Consider the following 24,625-nt stretch of genomic DNA (forward strand, 5'->3'; position numbering starts at 1 on the left):
TTGATATTTCACCTTGTTTATAATGTATAAGTCTTATCTACCGTACGTATATAAACATGGTAATGCCCGAAAGACGCTTGTATTATTTTATAATGAATCTTTAATAAGAAAAACAAACGTGTACAATGACATTCTAATTTAAAATGTAATAAAATAGCATAAAACTACCTAGTTACACTATAATGATTCACATGTTCCTACTTTTATCTATGGATAATATTGATTGATATGCACAATATTAAGCAAACTTCATGAAATATCATCAGTAAGCATTCATAGTGTAAATTTGTTACAGAGTAGACTGATTGAAGAATGACTTTTATTGTGATTCTTTTTATTTGATGTCCATTATTTTCTGGTAGATTTTGATGATTCCTTATTCAATGATCAAAATATAGGATTTGATATCATTTGCGTGTATTTACTGATTCAGCTGATCTTGCGACAACAGTTATATCGATTGTACCAAAAGTTAACTCTACTTTTACTATTACACTTGATTGCTATTGGCCATTTAGGGGAAAAAAAACTAAAGCATTTAGATTGAAACACACTGTATTACATTACGTTTGCCTAACATAGTATGGTCTTATATTTCACATGTGACAAAAAGCTATGATGGTGTTTGAAGCAAACGATAGTGAATTCAAGTCCAGGAGTAATAGCCACCCCTGAAAGACAGGTACACCAAGCACACGAGTTGCATTTGGGATGAGGGGTGCCTAATAGATCCCACTAACAAACAAGTTCCATCTATTCGATGTAACCCCTTGTTTTAGCTTTCAAAATAATTTATAACACACATGTCCCTTCCATTTTGAAAATAAGATGTAATCGACTATTTTATTGATTCATTAAACCATTTATTTATTTTCTTTATTCTTTTTATATCTGTTGCTCATCATATATGTATTTAGGGGTATTGGATATCACCATGAATAAACATTCAAAATGATATTGGTTAAGAGTAAAAGCTACATACTATTTCCATAATCTTGATTAATTGCTTTAATGAGAATTTTTAGGTTATAAATTATTTTAATTCCAACTGAAGCATTTTGTTTTAAAACAACACTCAAACAACTAGAAAGCAATAACAACATAACCCACACTGAATGTTTTTACTCAAATGCGTTAAACTATCTCAGATTTTAAAAAAACTATTCAAAACTCAATGATGCAAACGTGTTATATCTTATACGTTTGTTATTCAATGTTCATTTCATTTTTGATCATTGTTGAAAAACAAGTTCTTCTTAAAATCTGGTTTTATTTGCTTTAGATAAAAATGTCGGATTGTTTATTAGCCTAAGGTAATGAATTCAAGGGAATTGAATGCACAACTATATTTGTGGATTTAAAATGTAATATCCAGTCGTAAGGAGGGTCTGTACACTGATGCTTGTAAATAATCCTTAAGTGAATATATACGAAAACAAGCATGTCATCTATATGATCTATTATGCCTTAAATAATGTACATATTATTTTCATTTGAATTTAACATTTTGATCATTTTATCCATTTGGTTACAGTAACAAGTGATTCATTCACATGGAGATTTATGAGTTTTAAAAACTATTTTCAATTCCTTAGTGACATCTGAACTATGGTTGGTAGAATAGTTACTGTAGACATGTTGAAAAAATATTAAATTTACAGTTTAAACACAATCTTATAGTATTCAAAGAGAATTATTTCCGTATATGCACTGTTCTTTTTTTTCGGTATTGGCTAGATTCCAATTAAGATATGCTCACTTTTCATTGGTCACTATAAAACCATTTCTTTTAACCAATCAAATTCATTGATAAACATTACATTTCACTCGTAATAGAAATTATTAAGCTACAAATTATTTATTTTTAAAAAAAAACAAAATCGTTAATTGAATCTTGTATACTTTTATATGACATCTTTCATGAATACCTAAACGTACTCCATAGTAATTGAAAGAATGTCTGAAATTCAGTGATTACTATATATTGGACTGCTGAATAATATCGATGAAGATCGATATTCACGCAGTAATTTGAATAATTAAGCAAGAAAAAAACCTTTAAAACATTACTGTTTTGTTAGCGATCACGCAAACTATATTAAAGAACATGTATGAAGTGATTCATTCCTATTTGTAGAATCTATACAAACTAATAAATACGTTTTTGAGGATACTAAAAATACCAGTAGTCAGATAAAATTACATGATCAATTGGTAAGTACCGAAGTCATTTAAATGGTTTTCATTATTATTATTATTATTAAATGCTTATTACAGGTTTATTAAAGATCAAGCAGAATATTAGTAGAAATATAGTTAATCACATAATGAATCTTGATAACGTTTTATTGCAGTTATTACATTACCTAATTAGACCGTTCATTAAATAAGGCAAGCGTGTAATCTTTAAATAAAAGTACTTTTTGTGTGTTCCAATCAGTATCAATATTAATTATTCATTTTGTCACTACCTTCGTAACATATACAAATTATAAAACAGCGTAAAAGTGAACAGATTATATAATCATTCTATTATTTATATATTTACTATACATTTACAGCATTTATGACATACTAAACAATATAAACCAAGTATGTTTAAAATAATGTTTTATTCAAAAATTGAATAACATTTCATGGAAAACACAACGAAATTAAGGGAACAAAACATAAACTTAGAATATTCTAAATAAGCTTAATATTCATTATACTCAGTCAGAATTCAAATTATCAAAAGGTAAGTCAGCAATAAAATGATCAGTTTTCTTTTCTCATTATATTGTCTAAGGGAACATTTTGACCTTATCGATAACCATCATCATCATCATCATCATCCAAATCATCATCATCATCATCATCATCATCATCATCATCATCATCCAAATCATCATCCAAATCATCATCATCATCATCCAAATCATCATCATCATCCAAATCATCATCATCATCATCATGTCGTACAGACGATTTGTCGACATTTGTCTAAAAGCCGTTATATGCTATTTAATCATATTATTTCCTAAATCTACTTTTTGCCAAATGGCACATTGGAAATCTTAATTAGTTATAAGTAGAGACAGGGCGATTGTATAGATCTTAAAAAACATCGGTTAATCATCTTAGGTTCTTTTCTGCGGAATGCTATCATAGTTTATGACATAAAAGTACTTTTATATCTTTCATAATTAAACAACTTGAAGTTCAACTTTGTACTCTCTGAAGTTATATGAAACATTTTTGTGGACCATCTATGTTCACAAAATTTTGAAGTCTAAATAATAATAATAATGATAATAATAATAATGGATTGAAATCATTTTATTGTGTATAAACATTTTAGTCACACAAAAGGAAACACTGTAACATGTCCGGCATTATTTAATACAACCTGTTAATTAGTTCAAGTAGAAAGTGTTAAATCGATCTGAAAAATAGGGAGCATTGGAACAAGGTGATTGATTAAGGTGACTATCTCATATGAAGAAACTATTCTATTTAACCATATTTTATTATGTTCAAATAGAACAGTATTTACTATTTTTCAGTTTTATTTAAAACAACGATTTTAATGAACACAAAGATCAAATTTTGGTAACCAATATATTGGGTAGTTAATATTTTACGAATAAATTTAATCACCTATTCATGATTTCAATCCATTTGGATGGATTTAATTTTTGACTTTGGAAATCATTCTATAAATAAAGAGTTTATGGGATCAAAATCCATGCTTCATTGAAAAAAAAATGATTACAAACAAAATGTGTTTGAACAAATCTGGCAATGTTTTATCTTATTATGAGTTTGAAACTCTATGATTGATTAAATTAAAAGTTTAAACATGGTTTTGAACAAACCGGACTTTGAACTATCTTAATTTTTATTGGTATATGAAATGCAGATATTTACAAAAACAAGATCATATCTATTCTGAATACATTCCTAGTGATCAAAAAGGTTTGTTTCTACTTACTTGTCTTATGGCAAAAAAGGCTGTGAAATTTAAGAAAATCCAACATTTGTACTAAATGACTGAAGTATTTTCAATTATTTAGTATTGATTTGAAAAGAAACTGAACTGGTTACAATGTACATAATGAAGTCGATTTACTGCTCAACGTATCTAAACCGGTTTATTGATGACATCATTTGAAATACCATATTTTATGGAATCACCTGTCCTTGTAAAATAATTTATATCTTTCAAATATAAGTCCATATAGTTGAAGTAATTAATTCACTAATTTGTTTTCATTGAAACAACAGTCTTAAGTAAGACTATTAAAAAAATATAAATCTGATAGTTGTTAAGATGTTTATTTGTACTTGAAACAAACAAACAGTATAACATTTCACTTACACTAAAAACAAGAAAAAAAAGAGCTTTTCTACAATGGATTCATTTATTAAACGTTTTTGAATTCTTCTTTCAATTAAACAGTTTTACAAATACATTATTCAAAAGATTCACATGTGTACTTACATCTACATAGAAGCTGAATGTAATTAATAATAAAAATAAAAACAGGGGTATTTAGAGAATTAGATAAGATCACTAGAAAGATTATTTATATCAAATGATACTCAGCATTCTATAGAAAGGAATAAAAATTCTAAGAAAAGAATGGTTGGTTAGGGGGTTAGTTTTTGTTGTTAAGTATAAAAATGATCTAATCATTAAACTATACGTTCTAACATTAGAAAAACAAAACAAGAAGTTGAAAAAATGTTATTTCATAGTTGGTTATAAACAAAATATTGTACTTTGAAGTCCTACAATAGGATGAAAAGGCCATCCAGTGCATCCAGGTTGTTCATTGACTCACAATCTTAACCGTTAAAACATCGTATTATATATTTTTTTTTTAGAAGAAATTTATCAGTGTAATTACATCATATAGTTGCTAGTCTAATATTATAAGTAAGAAGCTATCTATTATCTTTCAATGATAAAAAGTGTGATGTGACATAGATTACAAAAAATTTGATTACTGGTTATATTCAGTCGTAAAACATTTATTTATGGGATTCAATGTTTTTAGCATATTCACTAACTAGTACTATCGGATGATATTTATGACATGATTTATATAATTTTATTTTAAAGAATTAGATATTATTCATGAAGATATTGTAGATAATAGAACAGTCGTGTCATATTATGATCAAGTCTAGTTGGAATTTAATAGATAGATTTAAAGAAAGAAATTAATAAGACACTAATTGTTTTTGATAAGTTATTATGGTAACATGAAATTGTAATTAATTCAATAAAATAGTGAAATGCAGTTCAGTAATCACTTGTTCTACACAGCTGAAACTTCAGTTGTTTGAAATGGTTCTTATGTCATATCACAGGAACATTTATAATATTAATTATGAATATTATCAAAATCATGTATATAAGTAATGCGCGATTTTTATAAGGAAACGTGTAAGGACAGATCAATGAACTGGCGTTACTGTTACAACAATATCTTCATTTGGTCTACAGTAATGGACATCAAATTATTTCCGCTGCCACTGTTTACTTTCACAGCCAGTTAGTGCTAATTAATAACTATATAAATTTCCTGTCTTTGTAAAAAAATTTATTTACTGAGTGAATATTAAGTTTTTTAGCAGTTGAATTCACGAATCAATCTTAACTAGATCACTGATCGCACATGTGCATTGTTAAGGAGTCTCATACTAGAACAAAACAGCCGTCCATTACTTCCTGATTTTCAATGGTAATCTAGTTTAGTTGGATTCGTGGAATCAACTTTCAAAATTGCTACAATTCTCACGAATCCCCATACTCATAATTATATTTTCTTGACCTATAAGTGGCGTTTATAAAAGTAGTATATATAAACTGAGTGGAAGTATAGGGCAAATTATTCTTCTAAAACTTCAAACTCCTATAGATTCATTAGTATTTTCAACGTTTTATCACTGAATAACTACCAGGATGTGCTATTTTGTCGCAACGAGTTATAATGCATCCAAAAAAATGTGAACTCGGATTTATTTCTCAAATTAGTGACTTCATTACAATGTCAAAGCTAGTCATAAATGTTAGTTGTGCTGAAGTTTATAAGGAAAGGATATTCAAACTCAAGTTTATTACGTATCATTATAAAACTCACTAGATCATTTTGTTCTTAATGTAAACTAGTTTAACTATATTATGTGGATTTTCAAGAAATCTTTTAATGATCCCTGTAATTATCAAATAAAAGGCATTCAGTAAAAAAATATAAATTTTGACAAAAATACTCTATTTATCCTTTACGTAAGGTATATAAGAAAGAATTAAACAGGCATTTTTCATAGATTCCTAATTGTTTTTATTGAGATCATAAATCGATCAATGTTAGACTACCATTAAAAACCTGGAAGCACTAGATAGCTGCTTCATCCTATTATGGAACTTCTCACTGGTGAACAACCACGATCACACATGTGAGATTCCAATTCACGACTTTTTATCTCATGTTAACATTTAACTATTAGACCACTGAGCCGGTATCCAATGGTAACAATAATTTTAATTATTTCGAAAATTACTCACTTGTTTCACGCTTTCATCAAACAAACAATTTTGATCAATATTTGAAATGAGTTTGTTTTTCTTTTAATTACCGTGACAAATATTATCCTGTGTCCAATCGATTTTTTTTTCTAATAAAATAAATCCAATTTTAAATTGATCAACTTTTATTCAGAAAATAACTAATGTATCATCGGTTAAATGGTATGTATATTAAATTTTGATTTATGCTTTTAGAATAGTGTAGAAATAAAGCGATTTATTTTGCCTTTCTTTGTTTTGTTCTTCTTTTCATTTCTAACATTTCAATAGCGTTTTAATAGGAATAATTAGATTCAACAAAGTAAAATAGATAAAAGATATTACTGAAAGTGTTTAATTACGATTATAGTTAAAGTACATAAACAAAATTAGAAATTATTTTTCTTCATTAGATATAAATAAATGAAACACCCGCTAAATTTATGGATTTTTCCTATAGTGAATCATCATAAAATATCTAATGATTCATCTTTAAAAAATTTACTGATATATAGAGATTTGGGTAATTTTCAACAGTTTTATTCACTTTTTTTGAGTATTATCAAGAGTACTAACCTGTCGAAGTTTGGTAATCATTGAAAATCCATAAGTATTTGATAGCCATTTTGTCCTAATATAGAGTTTCTTCATAGTGCTCATTCATGATCCCATCATCATTGCAGATTGAACGTAGAAATCCCTTTCCAACAATCAACTGATGTAATATTTGAAATTATTTTCTTTTCACTGAAATTATTATGCGTAAATCAATTTATCTCCCACCTAGCGTGTTCTTACTTTTTTTTATTTTTGAGCCAAATCAATAGTTTATTTAAACTTTATACACTTATTGTACATCTCGTTCTGCAAACTAACATGCATTGGCAGATTGATACGAAAAAGGTTGGGCAAAATTTAAAACTACGAGCTCATTGTTTGAGATGAGATCTACAAAATATTTTGACTGATCATTTGTTAAAGGGATGTTAATAATGTAAACCATACAATTCGATTTAATTGTTCTTGACAGTATTTTATATTCACTTATCTTCGGAGTATATGGAGCAATGACCATGGATTTTGTCAGGACATAGTTATTATTATTGGTGGCTTTATTCAGTATTATATTTTTGGTGCAATATAGAATTATCAGCACAAAGTAGCTCAACAAGTTTCATTTTCTTATTTCTTGATCGATCCTGACGATGAATATTTAGTGATCCCATGCTAGATGTTAGCACTTCAGGCATAGACATCTGAATAATATTCATTATTCTCAATGTATAGTGCCAGCCACCACGTTGTCTCTCATTATACTTTTTTGTAACTTGTACAGCTAAAGACGGTAAACTTTTCATTAACGATGTCTTTATTGAGGGATACATAAAAAACAAATATACATAAAAAACACCTGAAAAGTGACAAAATTACATTGTAAGAGTTTCTGAAAAAAACAGATATTTCATAATTGCTGTAAAATGATATTATGCAATAGTGCTAAATCTGAAAACACCTATTATTTGTTAACTTAACATTGTCCTAGGAGATGTAGTCAGTATAAGGTATGATCCAAATATGTTATAGTGATGATTTGAATTTTCTTATCAGACAATAATAAACGAATTACTTGAGAAAAATAGATTTTTTAGGTTATTCACAGAATCTGTCATTTACTTAATAAGTTTGACTTGATTAAATGTACTTATCTAATCTGAATATATAATTACGTGAACTAATTTGATTCCTAAATATTATGTGAATGCTATTGCAATCCTAATAGTCTTGATTCGTATATATATATAAGGAAATATAATCTAAACTATATCCAATAATATAAACATTTATTTGTGACATTTAATACAAAGGATGTCGTTTCGTAATTTGGTATATATGCATGTGTATTACGTATATATATATAAACTTCATACGGACTATAACCAACACACATTGAATGTCTTTTGGTTAATTTTACATAAATTGTCCAACATTTTTTTTGGTTTTGGCTTACGTGTTGATTTGTTTATTCAGAATCAAATAATTCAATAACCGTTAATTCATTTCTAATAAATCGAGAAACAGATATAACCAATAAGGAAAGACTTTAAGTCTTTAAGGGTGGGAGTTTATCCGATTTCTTAGTCATATATATATATATATATTCTTTCATTAATATTGTTGTTGCTATTATTATTACTATCGGTATCGGACACACAAATTGTCTGCTTTTTATTGTCTCAGTATATTAATAGATAACTAATGAATGTGTATTTGACTAAAGAAAATAAAAAAGGATTTGAAACGAACTGTTTACTTTAATGAACATTGAGTTTAAGTGTTTTATAAATCAACCGCGGTATCAATATTGTTGTAATAACTTACAGGACGTAAACAGACAATTATTAAAATATAAATTTATTTTTAGTATGAAGCCAAAATACAAATAAGTGTTTCACTGTCATATAAGTCCTCTCCGGTATTTAAGTTTCGTATATTGTGGGTCCATAAGTAAACTTTATAAATGCTCACAATTTTGCGGTCGAATGAGTGATTTTACAGGAAATCATATGTTGCTCTATATCTTCTCACGTCTATACTGTGTCAAACATTATTTGAACACATTTCTTTCTCGAACAGCGACCCTAATTTTGATATGTATTCATTGAGGATCATAGCATCAATCAGTCTGTTTTATCTCAGTAGTTATCAGTCTGTCAAACTCGTTAACTCAGCTGGAACAATATAACAATAAGTAGACGTATTCGTATATATTTTAACCGAGTTCGAACCATTGTAAAATAATAATAATGATCAGAACTTTATTTTACAAATCATTCATGTCTAAATGAGAGAACAGCCGAAAGACAATGAAATATGTAAGGAATAAATGAATTTCATTTCGGTTAATTTTTTATTGATCAATTATTTACAACAGTATGCGACAAAGTAATATCACGGCGAGTCTATAATTTATGGACGAGTCGACCAGAAGCAAGTGAGCGATTTCAAGGTCATGGAACCTATATCAGTACCCATCTCTCACGTACGATCGCCTTACAGAAGATTTTAAAGACATTTTATTTAAGCAGCTACAAAAAGTGTGATTATTGAAAAGTTCCATTATTTGTGACCGTGGTAATCAAATGGCTGGACCTTGTGCAAACTATCGTGATGATGTGTTTTGATGTAATGTATGTTGAAGGAAAAAGTCTCAAGCTTAAGAAACTGTCAAGCCACATCTATAATACCAATTATACAACAGTATGTGCAGGCGGGTTCTCCAATATACACGGATGACTAGAGATCATATGGATGACTATCTGGACTTCTTTATGTATACCATATCGTCGTTCACAAGCGAATGTCTTGTACTCCATCACGGGAGTACACACCAATGATATATAAACAATGTAGTCGAGGCTAAAATAGTTTTCACGAGTTTATCCTAGCTTCAGAGGTTGACTACTATAAAGCCCCACAGATGAGATCCTGTACCGCATACATCACGACTTCAGAACCGGGCAGCCTCTTTCTAACTTTTGAAAGTTGGTAAACCATGTTAAACAATTGTATCCACCATAATTTTCCGGTATTGAATACTACGTTCTTATTCGGTACTGACTGTTTCCTGATTGTCTTAAATTTATCGTCCTTTTAAATTCGTTAAAAGTCGTCCATAAATCACAGTTTTTCGGTCAGTTTTGTTTCACCATAAGTAAAAACGTGTTCATACATTATATATATATATATTACGTATTCAACTGATTTAGTGAAACCAAATTAGGTTTATAGTAGAACGTGCACTTTAAGACAAATTAACTAGATGTATCTTCATCGCAATGGTGGTAAAGTCTGATTCAATGAAAATTTTTAATATCAATAACGCAGAAACTTAAACTGTTGCATATATATCCAAAACGTCCGGTTAGATAGATAAAACCTACTAAAGTATCTAATTTCAGGATGTTCAATGATTTAATAGTAACCAATAGTAGAATAAATGTAATTCGGAATAAGTTATTAGTGAGTGACTATAATATTTATACTTATTTGTTTAGTGAGTCGTTTAATTCTAAAGAAATGGAAAGAAAAAAATCACTTACCCATTTTCGTACAGAAAATTATTTTTAGAAGAGGTTTTGTGGAGATTTTAGTAATTTCAATAGTTGAAACCATGAGTCAATTGAAGCTAGATCACCATGGAAAACCTGGAAGAAATAAACGGCGTTTTCGCTCTAAAGTGCGACTTCTTAGCAGTGCACATCCACGTTTGATGCCAACTCAGTCGTCTAGAGGTTAAGCGTCCGCGCACGAGACCGATAGGTCTTGAGTTCGAGTCTCGTGAGGTGAGATCGTGGATGAGCACTAATGAGGAGTCCCACAATAGGACAAAGTGGCCGTCCAGTGCTTCCAGGTTTTCCATGATGATCTAGCTTATATTGACTCATGATCTCAATTATTAAAACTACTGATTTATCATACAAGTCAGTTAATGATCCACATATATATGTATGTTTATTCATTTATATATAATATAATTGACCACAATATTGAAAACGAACACTTAATACAAAGCAACCGGTAGTATTTTTAAGGTTATCTAATATGTTTTGCTACTTTCAATTATTTCATTAGAGAGAAATTATTGACATTGTTTGCTTCTATAATCTTGTAGGAACTTCATGGAATGAAACTTTTTTTTAAAAAAATATAGAGTATTAAGTAATCACCAATTTTGCACACTTTTTGTGTTACTAAATAAAAAAACTTTAAATCAATGAAATTCACTTATATCCATTCACTTTTAATTACTTTACAGTAACACAAACACACACACGAAAAAAAATAACACTCATAAAACATATGGATACCTATGGATAAAACTATAGATTGAGACAATTTAAATAGAGATAAAATGATATTTAGTTCTTGTTTGTCTCGATAAATAAATATGCACTTTGGATATAATATAAATATTTATAATATTCTCTTTTAATAGATTGATAACCTTTATATTATTAGTGGAATTATATCCGTCTGTCTATATATATATATATATATATATATATATATATATATATATATATATATATATATATGATCATTAGTTCACTGAAATATTGAATTGAACCAATATTTTCACATTATAGACTTAACTGATATTTAGCTTGCATATTACAAAATAACAATAACAATAATAATATTAATAATAATAATAATTCAATTTGGGATTTACATAAAACTTAAGTTGCATTAGATAGAATATAATTTACGATGTCATTTTAAAACTTTCTTATATAATCTAGAATTAATGTGGATATACATTTGATTTATATTTAAATCTATTGGATGTAAGTAGTTTATAGTGCACACCAACTCAAACGTTTTATGGAATGTATATTAATTGTGTGTGTATTGTTTACTTGAGTCTTCTCATTGATATTTAGGATTGCAATTAATCAGTCTCTTACTTGCATCATGTGCAAATTATAAAATGAATTTAAACTTCACTCGATTGCACAAGCAAGTGGCTATCAGGACTCAGTAAATAAGTGGATAACGCGATGACGTTTGAAGCGAACGGCACTGGGTTCGAGTGCCAGAGTGAACATCAATTGTGAGATGAAGGTATATTCAGCTGACGAGTTCTAAATAGGACGAAACGTGTGTCCTGAATTCTACTGCCAGCTACTATTCATCTTTGTTTATAGTGCCTGTGTTACATTAGATGTCAAAAATTATCCCTGTTTTTATTATCTAAACAAAATATGAAAAACCTAATGTAAAACATTTCTATATAATATATGTATGAGGTGTAAATGAGATATTTTGGTATAGGATAAATTCAGTCTACGTCAGCTTTTATTAAATTAAAATTTCGCAATAAACTGAGTCATTCAATAACTAACTATAAAACCTAACTGCTTCTACGTCTAAATATAAAGAGCGTGTCATTCAGTTCTGGAATTCTTTTAACATTAAACAGATGATTAATGTAGCATTGGTTAAACGTTAACAGAGCTAGCTTTTTCTAAATATAAACAAAACACGTTTAGTTATTCTTCTGAATGTTTTTCCTTATTTTCCGCCATATAAATTAAACAAAAAAAGATAGAATGAATATTATAAGTGAGTTGTTTATTTTGATAGAAGTAATAATTCAATAATTTGTTTAGACTAATTCATATAACCAATGAGAGATTAAATTAGATAGAAAATATATGTATGTTCACATATCCAGTGTAAAGGTAAATCATTTTACAATATACATAAAACCTGATTAGATTAGTCATTATTAAGAGGTTTTCGTCACACCTTAACATCGAATTACTTGGTATTTAGAATGTATTTGAATTGATGAGTAAGTCTAAGCTAGACTAATATTGAAAACCCGGAAGCACTGGATGGCCATTTCATTCTGGTATGAAGCTTCTTAGCAGTGCGCATCCACGATTATGCACGCAAGACTCAAGCTGAAGATCTTAAATCTCGCGCCAAAACGAATAACCTCTAGACCATTGAGCCGGTATCCAACGGTATTATGTGTGACTTTAATCAATCCATGATCTTGAGCAACTCTTCGTGGATTCAAATATGAAAATACTGCAATTTCCACAAATCCTCATACTAATTTAGAAAGTAACTGAGTAATTAATTACCATATTTCCAAAAGTCACTTATTGGAACTGTTTGAAGTAGAAAATTTCGTCTATCCTAAAATACAAATATATAAGGATCTGTAGTGATATCTTACAAAGGTTTTTGCTTGAAACAAGTAAGATATTCCGTTTGCATTACACTCATATTTTGATTACGATTGCAGTGATTCTGTTATAGATGTTTATTTACTACGAGACTAAGCGAAACATTGGATAAAGGTTTAAATATTACAATACTGTGTTATATTTTCAGAGATTATAATGTAAATGTCTTAGAGAACAAATCAGGTGTATGTACGTAAATAAGAATGAAGGGCAGCACATAGACTCATTCGAAGTGGAAACGTATATTTAATAAGGCTGCCTGCTATCTGCTTTTCTATTTCTGTTAGCTGTCAACTGTATTGTAAAGACCATTTTATCTCAAGATGTGTGTCAAATACAGTGATCAACTTGGATGGAACTGGATGATTTGAAGCTTGTGTATGACTAAGCATTTCCATTGCGTACACATCAACAAAGACATACGGAGACGGCCAGTGAAGCAGTGGCTTCTGGCCTTAGAATTCACAAGGTAAATAACAAGATTCTGAAATATAAAGCAGCAAGTGCCAACTAAATCACTCTTTCTTACAAAGTTCCAGAAGAGTTAGGTGCATTTACATGCCTGAGCAGCATCTCTGATAAAAAAAGCGAATCTGATGCAGACGTAGACTCACAAGATAGAGAAGCTGGGACACTATTCCTACAATCAAGTAATACTTAAAACCCAACGCAGTTGTTGGCCAAAACTGAAGTCAGAATTATCAATCTAAACAGTTAGTTAGTGCTATTATTCGGAGCCGAAACTTGGAGAGTTATCACAACGATCGTCAGCAAAGCATATGCATTTATAAAAAGCCATGCATGCATGATATTTCAAACCAATCGGCCAGATATCATCAACAATAATGTACTCTGACAGGGAGCAAGTCAACTGCCATTTTATGAGATGGATAATAAATTATTTTCAAAAACCATTAAACTACATCGTAGAGCAAGCTCTTATATGAAAAACAGAAGACCAGACAAGTCATGGAGACGAGAGTTGAAGGGAGAAATCAAGACCATTAGTAGAACAAGGAAGGAGAGACTAGGAAAGAGAAGCCTAGAGATCTTCGACCGATGCTCCTTGATTCATGCGATATAACAGGCATAAGTACCAAAGTATATGCAAGAAGCAGGTCTATACTTGTAAGCAAAATATTCATTATTGTAGAACCAAAACTAAAACTAAATATCTTTCAATGAGTGTGTAATCACAATCAAAACGTCATCATAATCACTCCTATATTTCTACCTATACAATATAACTTTTTTTGAAAAGGCCTAAAAAATGAAATTATCAAGAAATACAATTTTATGTTGCTGACATTTGTATCTGGTGAGGAGTATCAACCTTTGGTCATTTAGAAAAAAAGAACACAAACAAACAACAGAACATGGCAACAGTGAAATTATTCTAGAAAATCTTAATATTAAAATATATCAAAGATTATTACATTTTATTTTTATTATGAATGAAAATATCTTTACTTTTAATGGTTTATGTTAAGGAAGAAGATGTAACAATATTTGAATGAACTAACATCAACACTATTTTTTGTTTAAACAAAAGGAACAAAAGAACAACAACTTAAAATATATACAACATTAACTCATTGAATAGGTGTGATTAGGTTTTATTTATAAAGAATGATATTCAACAGATTCCTTCTAATATATAAAGCATCCCTTTAAGTTGAATTTCCTTCTTTTGGTTTTTATTAAGTTTATCATAAAGTAGGCGACGACATGTATATTTCATTTATTTTATTTATCTTTTAACATCTAAAATTCATTTTATTGACAGTCTTTACAATGATTTCTATTTCAAAATATGGTCGTTTGCTTGCTTACAAATCAAGTAAAAACTGATATTATATGGTTGGATTCAGTTGACAAGTAAACTGTAAATCTAAGTTTCATGGAAGAAGCCATTAGTCAGTAACTGTTAACCTTGAAGTAACTGCTGTTCATTGATCGATTTGAACCATCACAAACTAGTCATGAGAGTTTTATAATCCCCCCCATTTATTCGGCCCAAGATCGTTCGGTTATAAGTTTATGGTTTCTTTTGAATAATTTATCAAATTATCACCTTTTTAAGGAGAACTTCCATCACTCAACAAGCAAATATAATTGTGTATTATTTTCTTTTTTTCAAGTTTTTACTATTGGATATGCACAAGTATGTTGTTTTATTTATTGTAGACGTTGTACTGACTTGCTGCAAGATAGCTTTTCGAAATTTAATTAACACGTAATTTTTAATTGAGATCATGAATCGGCCAATGTTAGACTATCAATAAAAACCTAGAGGCACTAGACGGTCATTTCGTTCTGATATGGGACTCCTCAGAATTGAACATCCACGATTCAGCGCGCGGGATTAGAGCTCAGGACACTTGGTCTCGCGTGAAAACGTTTAACCTATAGACAAAATAAGTTGAGTTTCAAATATGACAATAATTTGACAGCAATCAACAGTTTATTTTATTGATATTTATTATTATATGATAACAGATACATTTCACCCGATTGTTGTGTAATTCCAAACTAGAACAAACTAAAACATAAAACTATCAATTTGAAATACAGTTATTATTAATTGTACAGAATAGGTAATGTGAATTGTAAATTAACTGAGAGTATCTTAAAAGAAATAGATAAAAATCATGTTTATAAAACAAACTGGATCACCTTTACTGGTAATGCTGCACTGAGAGAAAAAAACAGGAAACTTTATTGCCATTATTATCTATTGAAATGTATGCATGTACTGGAATAACAAAGAGAAATTTTACTTAACCACTTGTTTTGACATTTAACATAAACATGAATTATAAATATATGACAAAGGTTTATTTTCCAGACAAGTAAACGTTATTCAGGCTTTGTTTATCTTTATCTTATATATATATGATTCACTTTGTTAAGTACTTCTGAATACCTTTAATTACAAGTTTGTTCGGTGACATAAGAATTTATTGAAGAATAAGACTTAATATGAACAGAATGGGTTTTCGTGGAGAGTTTTAGAAATTTCACAGGTTGAAATCATGAGTCAGTTGAAGCTAGACCACCATTGAAAACCTGAAAGCACTGGACGGCCGTTTCGTCCTAGTATGGGACTCCTCAGCAGTGCGCGTCCACGATCCCGCACCAACGCGGGGCTCGAACCTCAGGACCTACTGGCTTCGCGCGCGGGCACTCAACCACTGGCTCGGTGGTCTAGTGGTTAAGTGCTCGCGCGCGAAGCCAGTAGGTCCTGAGGTTCGAGCCCCGCGTTGGTGCGGGATCGTGGACGCGCACTGCTGAGGAGTCCCATACTAGGACGAAACGGCCGTCCAGTGCTTTCAGGTTTTCAATGGTGGTCTAGCTTCAACTGACTCATGATTTCAACTTAATATGAAATTATTTAACTGTCTGTCTACGGAATAGTTAAGTCCCATTCTAGATTCTGTTGAGAAACTTTAAAAAAACAACTGAATAGTTTGTTAAGAGCAAACGGTTCTATGAATAAAGAGGAGTTTGTGTTAAGCTAAACATGTTTCATTGAAGTATATAAGATAACACCACCAGCAGCAAATTGAAACTAACTATATTAACCACGTTTGTACTGATTTTATATCATTCTTAAGATATTTTAACACAAATTAATCACAATCGTTTCATCATTTAATTATTCTGTATTACTGCAGGGCAAAAAGATCTCTATATCAGATGTTTTGTATGAACTTCGTCTAAAGCATTCGTTTATGCTTAACAGATGAACTTACTTTTACATGGTTAAATCATTGTGAATGTATCTGGGTTAAATAGCTCTCAATGAGTTCATAGATCTAGTTATATTAAAAAAAGGTCTTATTAGAAATGAGTGGGTTACTATTTAAATAAGTGAAAATTGAAAAGAAAGCTGTAGTCAATATTTTTAAGGGAGGATTATTATGTGGAATGTAGTATAATAACTAAGATCCTAAGATCTAACAATCTATCTGCTTCTATCTGAACTTTGTGCTGATGATGTCATCCAGAAGAACGATGAAAGCTCCACAACCAAACCATTTTGCTCAGAGAACAAAACTCCATCAAAATCCAAGAATCTACCTTCAATGAATCAGTCAATTGATATCAAAGTCGCGTACGGAATGTAACATGTAATGTTAAAAACGTTCGTCCAACGAATTCACGAAGCTTTTACAGACGTAAGAAATGTTTTATATACTTAAAATATAATTATCTTTATATACTACATACTCTATTGTCTAAAGTTTAAAGAACGATACAACACACATGAAACATATTAATATTTATCCAAATTATCAGAGTAACTATCTATTTTGCTCAAGTTCATAGAAGCAGATTTTTAGCCAGATTTCAGGTTTACTGCTTAAAATAACAATCATTCAGTAACATCGATTAAGAAAACCTATGACAACAGATTTTTCATATCTAAAGATGTTCACAATCTAATTCATCGAGAAGCAGTTTACGGTAAGTTTATTAATAAGTACTATTTCTTATACTCTATGACATAAACTGCAGAAACATTATTTGTTAACCAATTGTTTTTACGTGAGTAATAAGGCTTTATAAAAACAATTCCGAATTAGTACCACATGAGCTTAGTAATAATACTAATAATTATAGATACGAGCAATATGAATTGAGCTTTCTGAGGAACTGGATTTAGTAAAAACTTAAATAAAATAATGTGGAATCACATTTGATATTTTACACCAACAATTTACCTTTTCCACATAACTTTTGAAAATCATGAAACAATGTATAACTATTTCCGTCTAGCATAAATCTACTCAGGAGAATATGTCCACGACAATGTTTGGGATCGAATCCAAGATAGTTTAGTTTTCGGTGTATCATTTTACCCTTAAATAACTAGGTCAACATTAAATGATTTAAAAATATAACTCCAATAAATTTGTTACCTTAGTGTGAACGTGGTTGTGCAATGTCGAGTGGTCTAACTATGAGACGAATTGTCTGTTCACTTCATCCTAGTTTTCAAGACTGTTAAACAAATCTCATTCGATGGTGTTAAGCGTCAAAATGAACAATCCAGACAAATGCCATCTACAGCGAATAGCTTGAGGGGAAGGATATTCCAGGAATTTATATTTTAACGTATTAATAAATTCATATATATAAGTAAATCATCCATAATAACTTAGTTAAAAGTAAACAAACAGTTGTGAGGTACGAGAATGGCTGAATTTATTATAATGTCTGTTTATATTCTTTGTACTATCTTCTTTTAATGCTTTTTTTCTGGTTCAGGTTATTGAATATGCTTTGAATCTTAAGAGCAAACAGAAGAATAGGAAAACATATTCTTCCTAATAAACATTAACCTCTTATTGTAGGGAACTTTGTAGTGGAAATCTATTTCATTACGCTCGTAGTAGAAATGATATCTTATGTTTACCTAGTATCATATATTAAATTAATAATAATATTAATATAATTCATGAACTTTTATCATTCAATAACAATTTACGCTAACAATGACCATTTAAAGCCTAGTTTAATCTGAGGAGCTGTTAGTGAGAGATCGGGTGATCTAAAGTTTAGTTACTATACGTTAGTTCTATCTGTGAAGTATAAACGAAATGATGTTTTTTCTAATTCTTATTCTCACAGTTATTTTTGCAATTCTCTTACTGGTTTTAATCATTTTCAGTTTGATATATCTGTTATGTTTCAACATCATTGAGTACTACCAAATAAGTACAATTGTTTCACTTCACTTTTCCACTACTGTACGGAATTTGAAACTATCCGAAGATTCCCATTTTGTTTGTCTCATATTAACATATTGTCTTGGAATGTTGAAATGTTGTTTATGAATTATTTTTCCATAAACTCCACCATAGAACGCATTTATTTTAGAACAAACTCACTCGTACCGTAACCAGATTGTATAGTAGTCCCTATTTGAAGTTTGATAGAAAATTATAACAAGATTTTGAATAGTTTTTACACTACAGGTATTTCTACTATACGAGTAGACATTTAGAACAACAATATAGTAGGTCAGTTGACAAAATAATGTATGACATGGTTGTTAGAACAAAAATAATAACAGTATTATTGTAATAAGTATGTTAATGTCTCAGTACAAGAATTAATAGTGAGACCCTGAAATCTTCATTGTGAAGATCATTTATAAAATCTTTTTTTCAAACATTCTTGGTGAATAATTTTAAATGAAGAATGTTTTTATTATCATGTTAACTCCAAGATCAAAGAATAGAACTTCTGTTCGGTCATAAAGATCTAGTATAACCAAATTACTTTCTTCATTGAGTAACCCAATAAAAACCAACGCACTCTTGGATTAAAAAAAACGTTTATGATTTTTCAATTGAAATAAGCATGAGATCAATCAGTTTCGCAATATTTTACACAGAAGTTACTGAAATAGATTCCAAAAGAAAAGAAAAAACTCTGTTATAAGTCATTGACAAACTTCTATATATGCTACCTAACTGAAATATACATTATTTTGCGAAGAAAGATTACAGAAATATTTTCAGAAATGGAACAAATTTGTTCTCTTTTCCAAATTTTGTTAATATCAACAAGTGGCCTTAATTCATAGTAATTTATTGGGGCATGCACGAACGTGTTACATTTTTAATTTATTTACTAAAGTTAAAATGGTTGTTAAAATACAAGGCATTAAGAAAAATTGCAAAGATTGAATTTTCAATTTGATTCACTTATGGAGAAAAAAATAAAACCACCATGGAAAACCTGGAAGCCCTGGATGGCCGTTTCGTCCTAGTATAGGACTCCTCAGCAGTGCACATCCACGACCCCGCCCCCCGAGTCATTCGAACCCAGGACCTACCAGTCTCGCTCGCGAGCCCTTAACCATTAGACCACTGAGCCGACATCCAACGGTGTTAATGTCTAACTTCAACCAATCCACCAAATTACGCCACCGTACACCATTGTCTTCAGTGAGCTGATATCTCACAACAGACCTGGTTGAACTCCACTGCTCACGGCTTCTCACTAGAACTCCAGGAAATGCCTCTTGAAGTCAGTCACTAGTGAGCAGATGATTATTATTAGCAGGGGTTTTTTAGAGACTCATGATTTCAACTACTGAAATTTGTAAAATCTCCACGAAACCCCTCTTGATAAAAAAAATTAGGATTTGTAAAAGTTGTATTGGTTTATAACAATGATAGTTATCAAAAGAAAAGGCAAGTCATCCGTAATTTCACCTTCCAAAAATTAATTAGGTTGAAAACATATGATGATATTGGACTATGAGAAGCAAAGTACATGATATTTCCTGTAGTATTAATAGTGTGAATGTGTAGTTTACTGTACATCTTCACGAGGTATAATATTGACTTATACCGTTCTCTACTTTGTTTATGATTTGAACATTATGACATAATCAATTTATAAAAAGACATCAACTTCACATAAGTTTACTTCTCTACATAGGTTTGATAATTATAATGGTTATTCCTCTATTGTATATCATAATTTACAATCATCCATTTTAATTGTCGATCACTGTAAAATAAACAAAAATACCTTCTTTTAACTAGTTATTGTGAGTAATCATTTTGAAACTGCCCTTTCTATATCGACTCATTTATTAATTTATATAGTTCATAGTAACACTCAATAATATATTTTGTTATAGGACCCCCCCCCTCCCAGAAAAAGCAACGGGTCTAAAATAAGCTTATCAACATCCATGTAAAAGTCATTATAACAAATTTACCTAGGAAATTTAAGTTTCTCATATGATTTATTATTGATACATTAATTAAACATATTACGTAAACATAACTTATTTGATTTATGACAAAAACCCTAGCGGACTAAAACACAAAACTATCTTAAATGACTTTTTTTGGGTATGATAATATGTGTTGACAGAAAAATGTCTACATAGAATGTAAATCAGTTATATTTCCCACTGATTACACGAGAGAAAAACAAACAGTGAGAAAATTTTTAAAAAATATCAAAAGTAAGCTGACAAAAAGTAACAAAAACGTCAATTATAAACGTAGAGTCTAGTTCAATTGAAGATGTATTCAATGATAATGTTGAGGACTTTCTAGAATTAAAATCAATTATTTGAATAATTATCCAATGTATCAATGTTCAGTAATAAACTTGATACAGTGAATAATATACTTAACTGATAAACATATAAGCACACGATTGTATTCAACTGATTTCATAATAAAGTAGACATTCAAATTTAATGAATGAATGAAAAATGAAAGGTTAAAATATGAGAGATCGTCTTTTAAATGCTTCAACTGTGGAGCTTTCTTTGAAGAATCATTCATACATTTCACTTCACCTAATAATCAAATTGAAATAGAAAGTGCCCATTGAAACTTGTCTCTGTCTTTTTAAATCCATTTTTATGTTTATTTTTCTTTTTAAGTAACACGATAAATGTGTCTTTTGACATGTTATTAGCTCTGAAAGTGGAGCAAAATACTTTATTTAGGTACATTTGTAAAATACTTGTCTATTAATCTCTTATTTACACAACAAAGATATAGGATATACAAACAGCTGATAAGTAAATCGATGACACCAATTACTTCAATCGGCTCTGCCAAATATATAAAATTTCGTTTAATTCCATTAAAGATGTTCTTCTAAAACTTGGGGTACTTTCAAATCTGGGCGCTCAAGCAAAGAGTATCTCCTAGGTCATGGTAGAGAGAAGATATTACTCGGGATGCCGGTGACTTTGGTGACAAATAAACTGATCCAATTGACTTAAGTAACTATGTCAATTCGTTGAGGTGTATTAGTACCTAAATATGTAATGCTACCAAACCGATCAATAATACTATTATCCGATTGTCAATAACATTATTAGCCCAGATTCTTTGTGCTTTGTTATGTTAATTCTCACGATGTCTGTACTGATATAAAGTTTGGCTAAAATTTCCTAAACAGATTCATGTTAACTTTTGTGTTATATATAAACAACCAACTATAATATGAGTAGCATGTACAACAACAAGAGAACCACACTAAATATGACTTGAATAAATATTAGACAATAATAAGACCCATTTAATTTAATTGATATCTATTTTGTTTTTAATAAATTAGAATCAAAATCGTATGTTGATCATTACAGTAATTGAATATTTTTTTAGTTTTGAATAACATTCGTTATTCTATCGGAATGGCTTTATTAAATTAGCTAAAATTTAAAGTAATTTCAAGTATAATTGAATAACATTTCCAATAAATTGTTCTGATATTTTGTTCATCTTTTTTTGTTTTTCAATTCCCATGATTAGCCTGACATCAATAATTACCAATGTTGAGATTAGATGGTGGTTGGAGGTAGTCGACAGGGACCCCTGGACCCGAATTTCGTGTTACTTGGCACTCGTCAGCAAGGTGTGCCTGTAATCTTGAGGAAACTGGTGCTTCCTGACGGATTCGATCCCATGTCACCCAGTTTCACAGTCAGAGACGTTACCACTGAGCTATCCGGGCCGCGACTAACCTCCTGTAGGACTGAGATGTAATCACAATTGATTGTATATTACATTGTATTATGTGCTATTGTAATTGATGTTATACTTTTTAGTAAATAAGCAATTAAAATGTTGGATTTCAGTCTTATGGAACAAGAACTGTTTGTTCGGTAAAGAGACTAACTTTTGAATCATTCAATCTTAAAAATGCACAAACATCAAAATAATAAATTGTAGTTTTTAAAAAAATCTTATGTGAAACATTCCAATAATTGAGTACATTGAATAAAAGTACAAAAATTATTCCCATTAAGAGACTTGTACTTGTTAAGGATATGAATATACATCAGGAATGTAAGAACTATTAGACCAAGATCAATTATTGTTAAATAAGTGGCTACATCATTTAATAAGAAAATTTTTTATTATAAACAAGAAACAATTCAGAAAGAGAGATTAGTTATACATAAATATGGAAAGTAGTTAGAAGTGGATTCTAGGACACGTGCCTCGTCCTATCGTGGAATGGTTAGTTGGATGTACCCTTATTCTAGAGTTGATGTTCACTCCGGGATTTGAACATTCAGCTGACCAGTCCTAATATCATACTAAAAAATAATAATGTGCAAATAGCTTGTCACTTTGTTAAAAGTGGATAGTTGATGGTTTCTATTGATTATTTGTTTACAATTATGAAACAGCAACAGGCTCTTCGTCAAGATTAGAACGAATAGTTTGACAGAAATTGGGCGCCGAGTATAGAGAAGTCATTATATGTGAAAATTATATTTGAAATAATCTCAGCGATTGAAATTTAAATAATTCCAACGTTTCGTCCAGCTAACTTGATTGTGATTATTACCCTGAAGAAGTCCAGACAAGTTAGCTGGACGAAACGTTGGAATTATTTAAATTTCGATCGCTGAGATTATTTCAAATATAATTTTCATATATAATGACATCAACAGGCTCATTTATCATACTTTTCAGTGAAAAATCATTCATAGACATTACTTCAAATATTGATTTTTAAAACATCTATCCTTCTTACGTTTTATGAGGATTCCTCAAATTACTTAAAATATACAAGATATTTTCTCCATAGATAATAACTTTACAAAGTCTGTTCTTTTTTCTCTAAATAGAGCTGTATGTAACCTAATCATTATTTTATCTTTACTGAAATTGATAAGTTTGATAATTATCTATAAAAAAATAGATATTCAGTTACATACAAATAGGTCAATAGTTTAACAAGTAAAAACAAATACAAAACTTAACACTATGATAAAATCACTGAACTGAAATGCCATCTGTTTAATGATAATGTGAAAATGAGGAGATTTAGAAAGATGATTTGTCGACTATAGTTTTGTAGTCAAAAGTAAATTTGTGGAATATTTATATACTGTTTCAATAGTTGAGATCATGAGTCCATTAAAGCTAGACCACCATGGGAAACCTGGAAGCACTGGATGGCCGTTTCGTCCTATTGTCAGACTCCTCAACCGTGCGCATCCACGACCCCGCCTCGCGGGATTCGAACCCAGGACCTGTCAGTTTCTCGCGCAAGCGCGCAACCACTAGACCACTGGGCCGGCATCCAACGGTGTTAGTGTCTAACTTCAACCAATCCACAAAATTGAGCGACACATCAACCATTGTCATCAGTGAGTTACATCTCGCGAGGCCGATGGTCCTGGTTTCGAATTCCGCGAGCCGGGGTCGTGGATGCGCATGGTTGAGGAGTCTGACAATAGGACGAAACGGCCGTCCAGTGCTTTCAGGTTTTTCATGATGGTCTAGCTCTAATGGAC

The 24,625-nt window shown here is 30.2% G+C and overlaps 1 protein-coding gene across 1 annotated transcript in view; it reads left to right on the forward strand.

Moving 5' to 3' along the window:
* The first annotated feature begins 1,867 nt into the window (after window positions 1–1,867).
* MS3_00002886 (uncharacterized protein) overlaps window positions 1,868–24,625 on the forward strand; it is a 271,766-nt gene continuing 249,008 nt past the window's right edge. Inside the window, exon 1 of the mRNA XM_051210541.1 lies at window positions 1,868–2,214. The gene's annotated coding sequence lies outside the window, so the exon portion shown is untranslated. The remainder of the gene's footprint in view (window positions 2,215–24,625) is intronic.

This window comes from Schistosoma haematobium, chromosome ZW (assembly GCF_000699445.3).
Source record: "Schistosoma haematobium chromosome ZW, whole genome shotgun sequence".
NCBI classification, from domain to species: Eukaryota; Metazoa; Platyhelminthes; class Trematoda; order Strigeidida; family Schistosomatidae; genus Schistosoma; species Schistosoma haematobium.